Raw genomic sequence first — 18,832 nt, 5'->3', positions numbered from 1 at the left:
CCTAGACTTCCATGAGGATAACACTCCCCCCCTCATTCAATACTCTTATCTATATCACTAACTCTTATCACTATACGAGTTTGCTCTACCATAGGTAATTCAAGAATTCTGTATAACCAATCCCTGCTTCCTACAACCACCGTTGTAAAGATCAGTGCAAACAGGATTATGTTACAACAAATACTTATCCTAACAGTCCGGTTTCTTCCAACTGCACTATTCTTTTAACACCACCAATGGCATCTCCCCTTTTTTCTCATTTCGTATATATTCAATCCAGGGATTCCGATCTCGATAAAAATTTTCTAATGACCCCTTCCCCATTAATATTGTTACTTTATCCATCTCAAAAAAGTCCATGACTTTTAGTTTCCAATCTACTATCATAGGGATGTCTTCAGATTTCCAGTATTTTGCCAAACTTACTCTCGCAGCCACCACTAAATAGAACACCGGCTTTTCTCTCCCACTTTCAAATTTGACTTGATCTGTAATATTCAGAAGATACCTTTTTGGATCTGGTCTCACCTTTATATTGACCATTTTTCTTATCTCGTTGTGGATTCTTTTCCAAAATAATCATACTTTGACGCAGTTCCACCAACTATGAAGATAGGTACCAACCTCTTTACTACATTTCCAGCTAGTATTCTTATTTTTATTAAACATTTTGGATAATTTGTAGGGTGTTAAATATCACCTAAAAAGCGATTTATATACATTTTCCCTCACTTCCACACTTGGGGAATATTTTAGCCTCGTCTGCCATAGTTTCTCCCAATACTCTAATTGAATAGATTCTTTCAGATCCATTGCCCATTTTATCATATATTCTCTTACTATTTTGTCCTCCAATTCAAAATTTCTAATCAAATTATATACCTCAGTCTTAATTGGTGAAGGCAGACTCAGAATTAATACTGAAAGCCAGCAGGGCTCTAATTATTGGAAGACTTCAGTACAGTATATGTTATATTCCAAAGGCTACCTTTGTATACGTATATATTTGTATACATTTGTATATATTTGTATATAACATTATATGTTATATGCTAAAGGCTACCAGCAGGATGTGATGTTTTGATTGCTGGACTAAGACTTCAGCCATGATTTGAATCACTGCTTAGCCATGGAAACCCACTGTATGACTTTGGGCGCATCACAGGGCCCTTTTACACTACATAATTCCACTTTAATTCCCATAGCAACATCCTATGGGGCCCTAGGATTTGTACAGTACTTGGTGAGCTATCTAGAATTCTCAGCTGGAGAGCTCTAATGCCTGAGCAAACTACGATCCCTAGGCAGTTAATATTTTCATTATGTAGTGCAAAAGAGCCTACACTCTCTTGGCCTAAGGAGAAGGCAATGGCAAACCTCCTATGAATAACTCTTGCCAGGAAAATCTTATGATACCTAGAGAGCCAGCATGGTGTAGTGGTTTGCGGGTTTGATTAAGACTCCCGAAAGTAGGATTCAAATTCCTGCTGAGTCATGAAAACTCACTGGGTGACTTTGGGCAAGTCACACACTCTCCGCCTCTGAGGAAAGCAAAGGCAACCCCCTTCTGAATAAATATTACCAAGAAAACCTGGCGTTAGTGTTGCCTTAGGGTTACCATAAGTCAGAAATGACTTGAAGGCACACAACAACAATAACAATCTCCCTGGGGAATTAATGGCTGCTATGACAATGATGGGCTTGATTAAGATTATACCTGGCCCAACACATACCTGTATAGCAGTTCACACATTTCACTTTGTCTTCTGTACTGATTTAGAGCATAATGTTTTGTCAATGGGGAGAACTTTAATGATACAGTTGTCATTATATTGTTCAGGCTGAATTTCTGACCTTTTGAAACCCTGCTGCTCTGCAGTTCTTGTTAATATGAAGCTGTTGGATGCAAAGGTCTTCCTGAAGTTTCAGGGAGAGTTTATTGCAAACTTAACTGGCAATCCTGCCAAGACATTTGCTTCTTCCTAGGACGGGGCTGGGGAGATAAATTGTTGTTAACTGCCTTCAAGTCAAGCTTGATTCATGGTGATCCTGTGAATGAGATACCGCCAAAACATCCCCTACTTAACAGCTTGGTTCAGATCCTGCAGACTCAGGGCTGTGTCCTCTTTCATTGAGTCTCTCTAGCATATAGTCTTCCTCTCTTCCTACTGCTTTCTTCCTTTCCAAGCATTATTCTTTTCTAGTGAGCCATGTCTTCTCATGACATTGCCAAAGTATGACAGCCTCAATTTAATCATCTTGGCTTCTAGGAAGAGTTCATGCTTGATTTACTCTAGGACCCATATATATATATATATATATATATATATATATATATATATATATATATTCCATTGTATCCATAGAACTCTTCTCCAGCACCACTTCCCAAAGGAGTTCCATTTTCTTCCTATGAGCTTTCTTTACTGGCCAGCCTTCAGAATTACAGAGGATCCTTGGTATCAGCTGGGGTTTGGTTTCAGGACACCCCTGCCCCCCATGGATACCAAAATCCGTGGATGTTCAGGTCCCATTAAATACAATGGCATAGTGAAATAGTGTCCCTTCTATAAAATGGGAATATGGTGGGTCCTTGTTATCCACTGGAATTTGGTTCCAGAAACCCCCGTGGATAACAAAATCCTTGCATGTTCAAGCCCCATTAAACACAATGGCATAGTAAAATGGTGTCCCTTATATAAAATGGAAAAATCAAGGTTTGCTATTTAGAATTTATACTTTTTTAAAAAAATATATTTTCAAACCGTGAAAGTTTGAATCAGTGAATAAAAAATCTGTGGATAAGGAGAGCTGACTGCATTAAGGTTTGCTTTAGGTATTTATATTATTTTAAAAAATATTTTCAAGATGCCGATGGTTGAATCCATGGATAAAAATCAGTGGATGCAGAGGGCCAACTGTATACAGTGGTGCCTCGGGTTACGAAATTAATTCGTTCCGCCGCCGCTTTCATAACCCGAAAAGCATTCGCAAGCCGAAATGCCATAGGCGCTAATGGGGAAAAGCCGCGATTTCGTGCGAAAAAGCGCCGAAAAGCACCAAAATTTTCTTCGTAACCCGAAATAACCTTCGTAACCCGGAACAGTTATTTCCTATGGGATTTTTTCGTATCCCGGAAATTTCGTAACGTGGGTATTTCGTATCCCGGGGTACCACTGTACACTGAAACGGGGAATAAGATGGCATGGATAGGGTGGCCAGGTGTCTTTCTTTTTTCAGGACATGTCCCACATTTCAATCTTCTGCCTGTGGTGAACAGACCAGCAAGCCAGCCAATCACCAGCCAGAAGCCAGAAGCCAGAAGCCAATCAGGTGCTGGCTGGGGGATTTTGAAGATTCCGTGTGGCAGCTGGTTTTGTCAGTTGGGGTTTGGAACTCAGAGAGAGAGAGAGAGAGAGAGAGAGCGCTGTAGTGTCCAGTGGAGGGCAGCTGGTTCTGAGGGTTCCAGTGAGAGTTAGGTGTTTATCACACTATACTCTTATAGTGCTACTATTCCACTTTAACTGCTCTAGCTGCCTCCTGTTGCATTCTGGGATTTGCAGTTTTAAGGAGGGGTATTTAGAATTCTCTCTGCCTGATATGTCCAGGACTCTAGGAAAGAGAGTGGCTGGAGTATAATATCCTGAGGGATATCTTTAGTTCACTGCTTCAGACTATAATAAATGCATCCCTTAGAGAAGGGAAATTGTTCCTGCCTGGTCAACTCCCTCATAGACCGGAAGATGAGAGTTATGGAGGGAGGGCGCTTTATCTTCAGGCTGGCCCTGATGGAACTGCATGACTAAGAAGCCTGAGTTTACATTCATAGGAGTGTTTTTAGCTTCTCCTTTGGCCACCTCCTCCATTTTCCATGGTGCCTTGTCCTCCTTTGAGGTGAGGCCCATCTCAATGTTTCCTCATGCATGCCCAAGGTGACCAGGCACACCCTCCTTTGCCATGACATGTCCTACATTTCAGTATTCTGTCCAGGAGGTGTTCCAAAACATCCTCCATTTGGAGCATCACTAAGGAACATGGATTGACATTTTTACAAAAGCTTTTATTTTCTGTCCGGGAGGAAGTCCCAAAACGCCCTGCATTTTGGACATCTGGATGACTAAGAAACATGTTAAGCTTTTAGAAGCTCTTCCATTTGTTCTTGAAGGTCCTCCATTTTGAGGTGCTTGGTCCTCCTTTGAGTTGAATGGTGAGGTGCCAGGAGGTCAATATGACCCAAGCAACCCAAACCCCTCAGCCCCATCTCTCCTCCTCCTTCTCCTCCACAGACCCACGGCCCATGCAATGGCTGGACAGGTTATGTATTTTTTGTGGGTTCTTTGGGCTATGTGGCCATGTTCTAGAAGAGTTTATTCCTGACGTTTCTCCTGCCTCTGTGGCTGGCATCTCCAGAGAACACTGGCATGGAAGAGAGAGGGGTATAGTGAGTGACTCTGGGTAGGGAGGAGTGATTTCCATGTTAATCTGTGTAATCCTCTTGGCATATCCTCCCACCCTGACAAACTCTTCCAGAACATGGCCACAATATCTATATCTATATCTATATCTATATCTATATCTATAGATATAGATATCTATATATATATATATAGATATATTATTATATATAGATAGAGAGAGAGAGAGAGAGAGAGAGAGAGAGAGAGAGAGAGAGAGAGAGGCCCCTCCCTTGCTATTTTCCTTTCCCCCTGTAGAGGGCGCGGAGAGCAGCTGGGCTCCCGAGCCCAACCGCCTTCTCTTAGTCACGTGACCACGATCTCGCGCTTCCCTTCCTGGAAGGAAAGGCGGAAGGCGCTGAGGAGGGCTCTTCCGGCGCTCCTTTCCCCCTCCCCTCCGTGGAGGGAAGTCACGTGGGGAGGCCCCGCCTCCCAGCTGCCGCGCGGGGGCTGCTGGGTAATCCTGGTCGACTGAAGGGAGGAGAGAGGGAGAGAAGACGGAGAGAGAGGGAGGCCAAAAAGAGGCGGTTGCGGACGGAAGGAGAAGCGAGGAAGGACGACCCCTGCGCCGTCCTTTTGCTCCAGCCGCCGCGGGGTTTGGGCATGGAGGAGGGAGGCAGCCGGGGGCGGCGAGGGAGGCAGCAGCAGCAGCGGTGGCCTCTTTCTTCCTCCTGCGTCTCCTTTTCGCGGTGATCTTTCCCTGCCTCCTTCCCGGCCTTCCTGGCTGTGGCGGCAACCGGGAAATGGTCGGGGTGTAGCAGCAGCGCCCGCGGAGGTGAGTGGCCGCCCAAGGGAAGGAGGGAGGGAGGGAGGGAGGGTCCCCGCCCACGTTTTCGGCCTTCAGGGCGGCCTCTTCCTCTGAAGGGAGCCTTATTTCCAGGGTTGCATCCACACTGGAGAGATAACCCGGTTTAGTACCGGTTTAACTGTTGTCTGGCTCTCTGCTATGGAATTCTGGGAGTTGGAGGTTGTTGTGGGCCCAGAGCGGAGGCCCACAACAACCTCCAACTCCCAGAATTCCATAGCAGAGAGCCAGACAACAGAGTTTGGGAACTGGAAAGGAAACGTTAACAGCCTTAGTCTCTTACAGCAAAAGCCCCAGGAATCTTAGAGGTGAAGGAGTTCAATGTGACCCAGCCTTCTTCCTCTGAGTCTTTGTTCTTAGCCTTCCAGCTACCCACACAGACTCTCCACCTGGAATGACCTGCCCCACATTGTAACAGGTTGAATAGCTAGATGTACTTCTTAATTGCAGAACTCAGGGTAGGTTTACACAATCCTTGTTTTGTACCTGAAGCGTGTTAACGGTGCTTGAGTGTGAGCTTGAGCTGAAGCAAATGTAGTAAGTAAACGGGGCAAGAGGTGGTGACGATAGATATCTCCTGAAGACCTGTCATCCTTGGAACTACTTGGTTGCATGTAGGCACAACCAAGGACTGTCACGATTACTTGCTTATATGTGTGCAAAAGATCCGTGGACTGAAGCAGCCTGAGAAATTATCTGTTTGTATATAACTGTGGGACTGTAACTTCACTTTGGATAGGATTCGTAAAGATTTAGATGGGGTGGTAGATTCTGGGGAGAGCACCGAACCTCCTGAAGCAACCAGGGAGAGTGTATTTCTCCAGATGTGTCGGTGTTTAACATGGGAGCGTGGTTGTACAAAACTCTAAGAAGCATTGTGGTCCTTTGAGCAAGGCGTGTGCAGAAACTGGTGGCTTTGTCAGAATGGTGGCAAATTCAGCATTGGGGACTATGGCAGTGCTGCCAAGATAACCAGGGAGAGCATGTAGCCTGCCCCCGTTCTCTATAATACCTCATTGGACCAACACTGTAGACAGAGTGTTGTTTAGTTAGGAAATAATTTCTTTCTTTTTTAAAATAACTCTTTATAATTATCAATGACATTGTTTTAACTTTCTTGTTGTCAGAGGTGATCTGGCTGGACTTTCTGAATTTGGAATATTTGGATATCCATTTGAGGAGAACAGCAGAATGACATGGGTTTGGACTGAACTGCTTGAATTGGTGTCAGGTTCACAGCTTGAGTACTATAATTTGATTGGACTTCATTTTCAGGTATATAACAGGAGAAATATGGTTTAGTCCCAGAATAGTATATTGTGTATGTTATGTACCATCAAGTCGTGTGAGATAGACCAGAACTGATGCTTAATAGAGTTTCAACAGCAGCTAAGAAATTGCACTCTTTTTTGTCAATCCATAAAGTTATGATTGGGAGCCATAATGGTGTAACGTTTGATTGTTGGGCCACAACTTTGGAAACCAGAGTTCGATTCCCCACTTGGGCATGAAACTCCCTGAATGACCTTGGACAAATCACATGCCTTCAGCCTCAGGTGAATGCAATGGAAAACCTCCTCTGAACAAATCTTGCCAAGAAAACCCCATGGTAGGTTTGCCTTGGGGTCACCTTAGGTTGGAAACGACTTGGAGGCACACTACAACAAAAAGTTATGATTCCCTCTCAACTGAGATCCACTCCCTTGTGCAGAAGGTTCTTACTGCCTAAATCCTGTTGTCTGCCCCTGTGAATATAGATGGTTCAGCCTGTCTCTTCTGGTGCAGGATACCCAGTGGAATTCAAGACATTGACTGTGGGGGGGAGCTTATACTTGGAGCAAGTCTTCCCTCACCTGGTGTCTTCCAAACATTTGGATTATAGTACTCATTGGTCCATGACTCAGGTCACGGATTATGGGCCTTTTAGTCCAAACTTTTGAAGAGCACCAGGATAGAGAAAGCCAGTTTAAAGTACAGTGGACCCTTGTTATACGTTGGGGTTTGGGTCCAAGATAACAAAATCTGTGTATGCTCAAGTCCCATTAAATATAATGACATAGCAAAATGGTGTCCCTTATAAAAAATGGAAAATCAAGGTAAATTTATACTTTTTTTTGAACATTTTCAAACCGTGTATGCTTGAATTCCTGTATTAAAAATCCATGTATAAGAAGGGCCGACTGTATAATCCCATATAATATCTTTGTAAACAAACCATGAAAGTGTGTGTATGCACACATGCGCCTTCAAGCTTCCTGTCAGCTTATGGCAACCATATGAATTTCATAGGGTTATCTTATGCAAGGAATGCTCAGAGGTGGTTTTGCCAGTTCCTTCATCTGAAATATATCCTACAGCACCTGGGAGTAGCGTGCCGAAATGTTTGCTATCCTTCTGGAAGTTGGCAGGGACAAACTGGAGAGCTCCATTCTTTTTGTAGCATTCTGCTGCATTCCCATCCTGTGTACAGTGGAAGTGATGTCCAGTCTCCAGTGGCATGCTTGATGGATTTGAAGTTCTTCCTCTGACAGTGGCTCATTTGCCTGGATGCACTTTCTTGTTGTCTGTGTCATCCAGATAAATGCTCACATTCAAGGCTGCTTTCTGTTTTCAGTGGGGCCAATGAGTTATAGCCTTTTGCTAGAACTCTGTCTGAAGGCACATACACAAGGCATATGCTGAAGGTGTAAACCAAATGTGGCTTTGATCAACACAGGGTCAGACCCTCTGGGTATCCCACTTACATTTTATTACATCCCATCTTGAAAGAAAAGTGTTGTTTATAAATGGACTTACCAAGCAGCAGTAATTCCCCCCATTTTTCTCTTTCTCCCCCTTTATAACCCTTCTTACTCTACAAAGCTTTTCTGTGAACATGCCAAAATAATTTTTTTGTTGCTATATATTATTTTAAATCTTTCTAATTTTGCTAGTTTTTCAGTTTGGTGACTGGGGAAGATTGTAATACTTTGTAGCCTTATAAATTTAGAGCAGTGGTTCCCAATCTTCCTAATGCCGTGACCCTTTAATACAGTTCCTCATATTGTGGTGACCCAAAACCATGAAATTATTTTCGTTCCTACTTCATAATTGTAATTAAATAGGAGTTTTCCAATGGTCTTAGGCGGCCCCCATGAAAAGGTCATTTGACCCCCAAAGGGGTCCCGACCCACAGGTTGGGAACCACTGATTTAGAGGAAAGCTAACACCTGTTTGAATTACTGATGGTGCTGGATGTTTTTTCCCAATGTAAATCTTTGTGTTTTCCATCTTGTTACATGAACTAGGTATGAAATTCTCCCCCCCCCCAAAAAAAAAACCCTTGGAGGTGTAAGATGTAGTACAATAGGGATTTGAACCTACACACAAGTGTTGCTTTTACATCTGGAAGGACTATGCAGTCTGTCTTTAAATTGGGTGAAGGCTAGAAAAATATCGTTAACACTGGTGTCAAGTGGTAATGAGATCAGATGAGATACGTATTAGTAGTATGGGATACTTAGATTAGATATAGAAAAACTCTTGGTACGAACAAAGTGTTAACATTGGTGACTTGAAGACTGACCATTTGTGTGTTAGCTGTCTAGCTGAGGTTCAGTTTTGTTGCAGGGTTGTGTAGAAATTCCTGATTTGATGCATTTTAGCTGCTTATGCAGTTGCATACTGATATATGAAGTTAATACATACATAATACATACATGCATGTGCATCTGCACATACATATGTATATAAATGCATTTTTTGCAGCAGTAGTGGACTCAGACATTTGCTGTGTTGCAGAACCATCCTTACTGTTTGTGAATGCTTGAAATCCTGAATGTGGGAGAAAATCTATTACGTAAGATGGTGGTGGCGGTCACTGGCACACTGGTTACGTAAGTGCCCCATGGCGCCGTGAGGATGCCACGCTGTCCTTATGTAACAATCGTGGCACCCATGTATACAGGGTGCCACCATTGTTAGGTTGCCATGACGTATTAGGGTTAGAGAGCATGTACATGGTGCATGCTCCCTAACCCTAATGCCAGTGTGCTTGTTGGCGGTTTGTACCGTGCCAATATTACCATAAGATATTTAGGGGATTCACTTGTTGGCGGTTTGTACCGTGCCAATATTACCATAAGATATTTAGGGGATTCACTTGAGTGACTTTACCCACCTTCAATTTCAAAAGCTACTGTGGAAGTGTTCTGGGTTAGAATTAGCAGTAGTTTCCAGTCTTAGGTCTATAGGTGGTGCTGGATGACAAGTCTTAGCATTCCTGGCCACTGACAGTGCTGACCCAGGATGATGGAAATTGTAGTAATGCAACTTCTGTGTATTCAAGGTTAGAAAGCACTGGGCGACAACAAAAATAAACTTGTTGCTACTTGATGTACACAAGATATTCAGTACTGTGAAGGTGCAAATATTTTTTGTGTGTGGCATAAATGTTAAGTGAACAAAAAGAAACAGGTGCTTGTTGGTTGCATTACTATCACTCCCTTTCCTGTGGCATACCTAAATGAGCTCTGGTGCACTCAGCAGTCCCATAAGTAGTTGAATGGAGTTTACTTGTGTGCAGTTCCAGTAGTATCCATTTCTGGAATGGCTCATATTTTGTTGGCAAACATATCTACACAGATAACATTGTGTATCAAAATAAGCTTGGGATAAAATTTTGGAGAAGCACCATTCAGGTTGGTCTACTAAAAACATCACAAACTATGAACATTCCCCAGAATGCCATTAAAACCATTATTACAAAATGGAAAGGAGAGATTTCCATCAAAAATAAGTGACCAGATAAGGAGGACATTAATCAGAGATGCAACCAAGAGGCCAACAACTCTTGCAAGAACTGGACAGATTTGCAACTGTGATGGGAGAAACTCCTCATAGGACTAATATTTTCTGGCTTTGAGATTTTTGTCTTACCCCTAACATTATGTGGGACACAAAACCAACAGTACTCATTGTTGAACATCACCCCATGGTGAAGTCTGGTCCTTGGAGCATTATGTTGTGGAGATGCTTTTCTTTAGCAGGGACTTGAAAACTGATCAGGATTGAGGCACAATGGGAGGAGATAAATACAGGGCAAGTGTAGATGACAATCTACCAATGCACCTGGGGCTGTGTGGAGGTTTAACTTTTAGCAGGACTGTTATCCTAAAGAGAACCAAAATAATACTGTATTGGAATGGCTTGTAAATAAGAATCTGGATCTGTTAGAATGGTCCAATGAAAGACCAGACTTCACTCCTATTGAGAATTTATAGCAAGACTTCTTAGTTGCTGTTCACCAATGGTCTCCAGCTAACTTGACAGAACTGCAGCAGTTTTGGTAAGAATGAGCAAAAATCACACAATCCAAAGTTGTTAGAGGCTTACCCAAAGTGCTTCTAGCAGGCATTGACTCAGAATGTGTATTCCACCAATTGCCATGTTTTTGGGTTTTTTTTTTAAATTTCTGAGCCTCAGTAAAATGATTTTGCACCTTCACGGTGTTGAGTATCTTTTGTATCTCAAGTGCTAACAGTCCCAGCTAAATCTAATTGAATTCCAGGCTGAAATAAAGCAAATTTTGAAAAGTCAAAAGATGTGTGTGAGAGCCAATACTTCTGCAAGGCACTGTGTTTGTGTTCCTTCAAGTTACATGTTGACTTATGGCAACATCATGAATTTCATAGGGTTTTCTTGGCAAGGGATCTTCAGCGGTTCTACAAGTTACTTTGGTGATATTCATTGATGGTCTCTCATCCAAGTACTAACCAGAGCTGACACTGCTTAGCTGCCAAGATCATACAGGATTTTGTGCCTGTGAGGTTGTTAGCTGCCAATGCGTTGAATTCAATTCTTGGCGACCCAGTGGCTGAGATATCTCAAAGTCTCCCTGTCCTCCACTGCTCTGCTCATTTAGACTCATGCCTCTGTCCTCTCTAATTGAGTCTAGCCATTTGGTGTGTGGCCTACCTCTTCTTCTTCCCTCTGTCTTTCTAATACTATTGTCTTTTCCAATAATTCATGCCTTCTCACAATGTGGTTAAAGTATGAAAACCTCAATTTAATCATCTTGGCCTCCAGGGGTATTTCTGGCCTGATTCACTCAAGGGCCTATTTGCTTGTCTTTCTGACTGTCCACTGTATCCTCAGCCTTCTTCTCCAATACCACATCTCAAATGAATTAATTTTCTTTTTATGTGCTTTTTTCACAGTCCAGCTCTTACATCTATATGTAGTGATTGGGAATACAGTACTATGGCTTAGACCAGTGGTCCTCAAACTGTGCCCTTTAAGAGATTTTGGAGTTCAGCTCCCAGAAGCTTCAGCCATGTTGGCCAATAGTCTGGGATTCTGGGTGATGAAGTCCAAAATCCCTTAAAGAGCACAGTTTGGGGACCACTTGCTTAGACAATTCTGACTTTGGTGCTCAGTTGTATATCTTTACTTTTTAGGATCTTCTTTAGCTCTTTCATGGCTGCCCTTCCTATTCCTAGTCTTGATCCCAAGTACAAGAAATCTTTGACTGTTTCAGTTTTCTCATTGTTCAATTTGAATTTGTACAGGTCCTTCATGGTCATTTTTCTTTTCTTTGTGTACAGCAGCAGGCCTACCTTTACACTTTGTTCCTTGACCTTCCTTGGTAATTGTTCCAAGATATTGATGTTTTCTGCTATTGATATTGTGTTGTCTGCATATCTTAGATTGTTGATGTCCCTTTCTCCTATCTTCACTCCTACTCCTTCTGAGTCTAGCCCTGTTCTTCTTATGATATTATCTGCATACAGGGTGAACAAGTATGGCGTTAATATGCAGCATTGCCTGACTCCTTGCCAATTGGGAACCATTCCGTTTCTCCATTTTCTGTTCTGATAGTGGCCTCTTGTCTTGAATATAGATTTATCATATTTCTAGTGGCCAAGGAGAAAGGGAAGAAAGGGACATTGCAGCATCCCCCAAGAAGGAGGAGGTAGGCGGCAGGGACGACATCTGGGGAAGTAAAAGGGAAAAGACATGAGAGAAAGGACAACAAAGAGGACAGGAGCTAGAGGAAAAGATAAGGTAGGAAGAAAGAACAAGAGGTTAGAATAAGGAGGGATAAAATGGGGGAAATTGTAGGAACGAAAGAAAATAAGAAGAGGAAGAAATGAGAGGTTGAGGTGGGGAACAGCTCACCCTGAGGGGGCTAGAGAGAAAAAGCTAGAAGGAAAGAGGGATACAGAGGAAGCAGCAGCAGCAGTAGTGGTAGGTGTCACTGAGAGGATCTCATAGAGAGAACAACAGTGACACAATAGCTAACACAGGTTAGCACTGTGCAAAAGGAGACACAAGTGAACCTCTTTGTGACACTATTTCACCAAGAAAACCCTGTGTTGGGGTTTCCCAAGTGAAGGAAAGGCAGAAAAACAGAAAAATAGAAAGGGGGTAACAGAGAGAGAGAGAGCACCAAAGAGAGAACATGGCTCAGAGTATCTCTAAGATGAGAAAAAACACTACTTAGGGATCAAAAACAAATGAAATGGGATGGCTTTCATACCAAGGAAATACATAGCAAAAGCAGTCAAAGGATACAGTGCAAGGTCAGACAGAATCATGTCAATAAAACTCAAGGGAAAATCCATAAACATCACCATAATACAAGTATATGCACCAATCACAGAGGCAGAGGAAAAAGAAATGGAGAGATTTTATGAAGGAGTCTAGAGGAGATTGACAACACACCATGACAAGGCCTCAAACTAATAATAGGAGATTGGAATGCTAAATTAGGTAGCAAAGTGACCTCAAAAACAGTTGGAAGATTTGGTTAGGTACAAAAAACAAAGCAGGCAAAAGACTGATAAAATTCTGCAAAGCCAACAATTTATTCATTGCAAATACCTGCTCCACACTACCAAAGAGAAGACTGTGTACATGGACATCACCCAATGGACTATGCAAGAATCAGATAAACTATATAATCAGAAGCAGAAAATGGAGAAACTGTTCTTTCAGCCGAAACTAGACAGGGCACATGCGGATTGTATCATGAACTACTGATATCAAAAGTTGGAATAAAGCTGATAAAGAAAGCAAAAACAGTCATAATAACAAAATATGATACGTAACAATTGAAGAATCAGCAAGACACTTACTGAGGCCAAAAAGAAAAAGAAGACACAATGGATAAGAGGCAAAACAATGCTAAAAATTAGAGAAGGAAGGCAAAGGAAAAGTGGGAAAGGAACAAAATCAGAATCATGAATGCAACTGTTCAAAGACTAATGTGCAAGAAGAATATTATAACAATCAATTCAAAGCAATAGAAGAAAATAACAAAAAAGGAAAAAAGAAATCTCTTTACCATTATAACGGAAATTAAAGAGAAGTTCAAAACAAAAGTTGGAATGCTGTATGACAAGAACAGGAACACAGTACAGGACTAAGAACATATTAAAGAATGCTGGATGCAGTACACAAAAGAGTTATATAAAAGAGATGAAAATATCAAAGGCACATGGAATGAAGAATCAGATGAAGATGAACCCCAAATTCTAATAAGTTTGGTGGAAGCAGAATGAAAAGAAATTGGGGAAAATAAAGTGCCAGGAACAAATGATACCGCAATGGAACTACTGCAGTCCACACACAGAGAATCAACTCTAGTGTTAACTCATATATGCCAGGAAATATGGAAAACAAAATGCTGAAAACAGACTGGAAAAACTCAATATACATCTCCATCCATAGAAAAAGGGGACACATATACATCTCTATCCACAGAAAAGGGAATGATAGGACGATAGCACTAATCTCCCACACAAGTAAAATTATGCTCAAAATACTGCAACACAGACTGCAGCCACATATGGAAAGAGGAATCCCAGAGGTCGAAGCAGGGTTCAGGAAAGGAAGAGGCACCAGGGACCATGTTGCAAACATATGGTGGCTCATGGAGTGCAACAAGGAATTCCAAAAGAACATCAACATTTTTTTATAGACTATAACAAAACCTTTGTTTGCATTGGTCATGAAAAACTATGGAATGTTCTCAAAGACATGGGAGTGCCAATACATTTGATAGTTCTACCTTTAGAGTAGATTAGCACTGTTTGAACATATAGGTGCGTTCCGGACGGGCCCTATGGGGCGCTGTCATTACGCACGAGGGGCGGCGCTTCCTGACGCGCCTTGCTCCTTGCGTGTAACGACTACGTCAAAATGGCGGCGGCGCATACAGATGGGTGCCGCCATTTTGATGTCACAGATGTGCAGCGTCCAGACTTCGCGCACCGGAAGTGGTGCTGCGAGTGCGCACCTTGTGGCACCTCTTCCAGGGCGCAGGAAGAAGTGCCATTTTGGGGCTTCTTTTTGCTCCGCAAGGGAGCCACGTGGTTTGGCTGCTGCGGCTCCCTCGCAGAGCAACCGGCAGTGGCACAAGACCACTCGTTTTGGGCGGTCTGTAACGCGTCATAGCTATTTATGTACAGTCAGCCCTTCCTTTATGCGGGGATCCATTCTGGAACCTCCCCCCCCCCCCGGTATGAGGAAAATACCGCGTATACTCGAGCCCCATTGAAAACAATGGGGCTCATGTATGCAGTGCAGCATGGTGTGTGCACCATTATTTCTTCTGGTGCACAGCTTCAGTGGAAGGCGAAAGCCACGTATGGTGTGCTCGTGTATGGCGCAGGTGCACTGTATTATACATAGAGGTTTTCTTTGTAATATTACTGTTGGAAAAACTAATGCAAAGAGCAGTCCTCTTTTTTAAAAAACATCCCAGTGAATACCAAACTTGCCTTTAATTTAGAACATGAGTTTTGACCAGAAATCATACTGCGATATAAAAATGCGTGAAACTTGGCCTGTTTACAGGCTTAAAAATTGAATGTCTGTCCCTTCATTTTATCTGTTGAATAAATGAGGGTATTACATGGACATCATGTAGGAAGTGATACCAGTTCAACTGGCACTTAAAATCAAAGAGAAGATTTGGTCTGTCATGTTATGTTGAAGATATGTTTTCCCTCCTGTGATGATCCCTGTGGTCCAAGCAGCCCAAACAGCGGCCCTGTCTTGGCACTTGGTCCCAGCAGATCCTTTATTTCCCCCCGAATCTCCTGTTCTCGGTTCACACTCCCTGCAAAGTTGAATGAGACCCTTGGAGAACTTCAAATCATGCTGCCAACACCCAGTGAATTTGTAATGACTTTCCCTTAACAAACACTGGGACTTGTTAAGGATTTATAGTTCCCTTCCCTTTCTAATCTAAGCAAGCGATAACCAAACTAAGGCACGTGTAAAGAAGTGTAGAAATAGCAGATACTTTTAAAGAAAATATTTATTCTATTAACAAAAAAATATAAATCATACAAGGACTTTTGACCTTGTAGGTACAATACGTATAGTTATCAGATATTCATTTCAAGCAAGCCAACAGAAAAAAAAATTAATAAGGCCTAACTGTTCTGTCATATTCCTAAGTAACTGATACAGAGATGGAATCTGCCGGCCTAGATGGGTTTGAGATGTAGTTACTGGCCTTGGCCTAGCACAAACTACCTTCCTGAAGTATGCTTTCTTGATACAGGCTCAACACTGCAGTTTTTTCCAACTGGCAAGACCCGCATCAAGGGAGAGACTCTCACTCCAGACTCCCACTGCAGAAGCTCCTCCAACTGATCTCAGAGGCCTTTTATATCCCTCTGTTGGAAGCTTCCAGAAGAAACTCTCACTCCTGCTCACTGATTGGCCCAGTGGGCCTTCTGTCAGCTGTGATGTAAATACTCATTTGCATGTACCTCCCTCCCAGCTTAACTTTTTATTTCCTGACAGAAGTCTTCAAATGACTGGAGGCCCAATCATTATACCTCCGTTTTCTGCTTTTGGATAAAGTGGCAGTAAAAGGGCCTAAATATGCTAAAGGTACCATCTGATCTTGGAAGCTAAACAGATTAAATCAGACCTGGTTAGTACTTGGATGGGAGATTGTCAACAAGTACCAGGTGCTGTAGGCTATATTTCAGAAGAAGAAACTGACAAAACCACTTCTGAATATTCTTTGCCTAAGAAAACCCTATGAAATTGATGGGATTGCTGCAAGGTGACAAGCAACTTAAAGGCACATAGACATACGTCACTGTAGGAGATATGAACAGTGCTGAAGGGGAGTGGTGTTTCTTTTTAATACTTATGGTGTGTGTGCAGTTTTTTACTTTCACTTTAGTAATTTTTTTCCTCCAGATCACAATAATTTGAAAGAGATCTGTTAGGTCCTTGCTTTTGTTGTATCTCTTGTTTCAGTGTTGCTTACTAGAAGTCATCTGCTTGTGTCTCTCCCTCCCTCTTTTTTAGTCATCAGGAATGTTCCCTTTGGCATAGACTTTGGATATAAGCTGTGGGAGGTACATAAGCAGCGTTCTTTGAAAAGTCTTGGCAAAAGGCATGCAGCTGCTCAGGCGGATGGTATGGCTTGGGATTGGAAACAAGAGACTGATGAAAATTCAGTGGGGTAATACATGAAGAAACCAAAGAAGTACTGTAGCATATTCTGTTGCAAGAAAGTAAAATTGTCATAAGTAAGGTGACAAATCATGACATTTAAGCAGCACAAATCGTTACCATCTTAAAAGGATTTGCTTACTTAGTTCAAATGTTAATATGTACGTGCTCATGAATTGTAGGGTTTAAAAAAAAAACCCTGCAAATGCTCAGACTTCAACTGCATGAAACTGGAAAGCTTTATACCTTGCTTGCTGAGCAGTAGAGATGTCTGCTTTTTGTTTGTTTGTTTCCTCCTTCCAGTACATAATCTAAACCACTACTGTACACAGGCATTTTTTTTCTGTTTTCAGGTAGCAAAAGAGTATTTCTCATGGGGGTACAAAAATTGCATTTGACAGATGTTGTGGAATGGATACTTATAATCTAATAAATATGTGTTTTAACTTTTAAAAAATCCCACTTACATAATAATAAAAAGTTCTACTTGGCTCAGTGAGATTTGCTTCTTAATAGGTATGCCAAAGATTGCAGCCTAGAAAGTGATCTCACATTTCTTGGACAAGAGAAAGTCACATGTAGTATGCATGCTTTGCAGGATCAAAGGTTTTGGATTATGTACTCCTGGATTGTATGACTGTTCCATTTCAGTAAGCTGCAGGCCATTCTTTGTTTTTTATATTAGCCTTCCAGATGTATTGGATTACAATTGCTATTGCCCCATTCAGCATGACCAGGTTATAGAAGATGGTTTTGTGTGTGTGTGTGTTTGTGTGTGTGTGTACAGGTTTTTTTTCTCCAAAGTGGGAAGCTTAATTTGAATTACTACGTTTTTCTTGATCTTGACTTATGCAAGCTGATACAAACTATATTGTGATGTACCCTGAAAATATATGTATTAGAATGAAAGTTGGTAATATAATTATATTGGTGCCCAGAGTTGTTTTTAAAATGGCCAGGAAGAATTTGTTATTTTTAAAAGAACCAGAAAAGAACATGCTGTCATCTTTTGTGATCCTTGATCAGTTTGAGGTCACAGAGAAGTTTCCTGGGTAAATATATGACATAATTTTTTATTTGAAGGCACATTCTTCAAGATGCAGACTATATTGTAGTATTCTCAGTGTACTTTATTGGAGTGCTTTGATTGTTTATTCCTGCATGGCAGGGGAGGGGTTGGACTGGATGGCCTTTGTGGTTTCGTCCAACTGTGTGATCCTATGAAGTTCTCTGAGTATGGTCAGATATCAATGATATAAGCTAAGATTATATGGGAACCCTGATTTATTAAGAACAAGCAAATGTGCTAACTTGCCCTACCTGATCACTCATGGTACCAGCTAAATAAATTACATCCCACCATTTGTTTAGCGTGACATACAAGCCCAGCAGCAGTTGCCATTCAGGCCTTTTCTCACACACTGAGCAAGAGAAGCAAGCCTTTCTCTATTTTGTTGTACAAGGAATAAGGCAACCTGCTTTTTGGCAAGTTCATACATTCGACTATAAGTGGGAGCAGCTGAGTATGCTGTTTATACATAGTGCATATGATGCAGAATTTACATCTATAGGTTGGATGAAATATTGACCAATTTCAATGAACTATTGAACAACTGATCTTATTTTCATTGGGGTAGGGGAAATGGGAGCGGAGGGGCATATGAGAAAGGGACTTCTATATAGAAGACAACACACATTACTTAAATCTAACCCCAGTACTTGGAGTGATTGCAGATTGTGTATGGATACTGCCAAATTGGATTCCTTTCATCCTTTGGCCTAAATGGGAGAAGGGCAGTGGCCTCTGAGCCCAGTTTTCCCCACGGGATTTTTCCTGTGAGGAGAAGTGGCCCTCATATCTTAACAGAATGGAGGCAGCAATTGTGTTGGGTGATGTTAAGCAAGCTCAATTGTTAGCTTGGCCAGTTTGGTGCAGCTGAATACCTTTGCCTGTCACTTCCTAGAAGACAACTCTTGGGAGATTTGTCACAACCCTACTGATCCTGCTGGGCATTTCCTAGCTGTAGTGGAAGGGCTGTGAGGTTGTCTGCAGAGCTGCTTCCTTGGAACATGGAAATGGTGTTTAAAAAGATGGCTATATCTTCAT

The 18,832-nt window shown here is 41.9% G+C and overlaps 1 protein-coding gene across 4 annotated transcripts in view; it reads left to right on the top strand.

Moving 5' to 3' along the window:
* Positions 1 to 4,881: 4,881 nt before the first annotated feature.
* AFF4 (AF4/FMR2 family member 4) overlaps positions 4,882 to 18,832 on the top strand; it is an 82,767-nt gene continuing 68,816 nt past the window's right edge. For 2 of the 4 annotated variants that reach the window (XM_042447952.1, XM_042447950.1), the window contains exons 1-2: positions 4,882 to 5,229; positions 6,387 to 6,534. The gene's annotated coding sequence lies outside the window, so the exon portion shown is untranslated. The remainder of the gene's footprint in view (positions 5,230 to 6,386; positions 6,535 to 18,832) is intronic. The other 2 variants (XM_042447953.1, XM_042447951.1) reach the window with 1 other exon arrangement.

Source organism: Sceloporus undulatus, chromosome 2 (genome assembly GCF_019175285.1).
Source record: "Sceloporus undulatus isolate JIND9_A2432 ecotype Alabama chromosome 2, SceUnd_v1.1, whole genome shotgun sequence".
Taxonomy (NCBI): domain Eukaryota; kingdom Metazoa; phylum Chordata; class Lepidosauria; order Squamata; family Phrynosomatidae; genus Sceloporus; species Sceloporus undulatus.
This window is presented reverse-complemented; position numbering and strand designations above follow the sequence as displayed.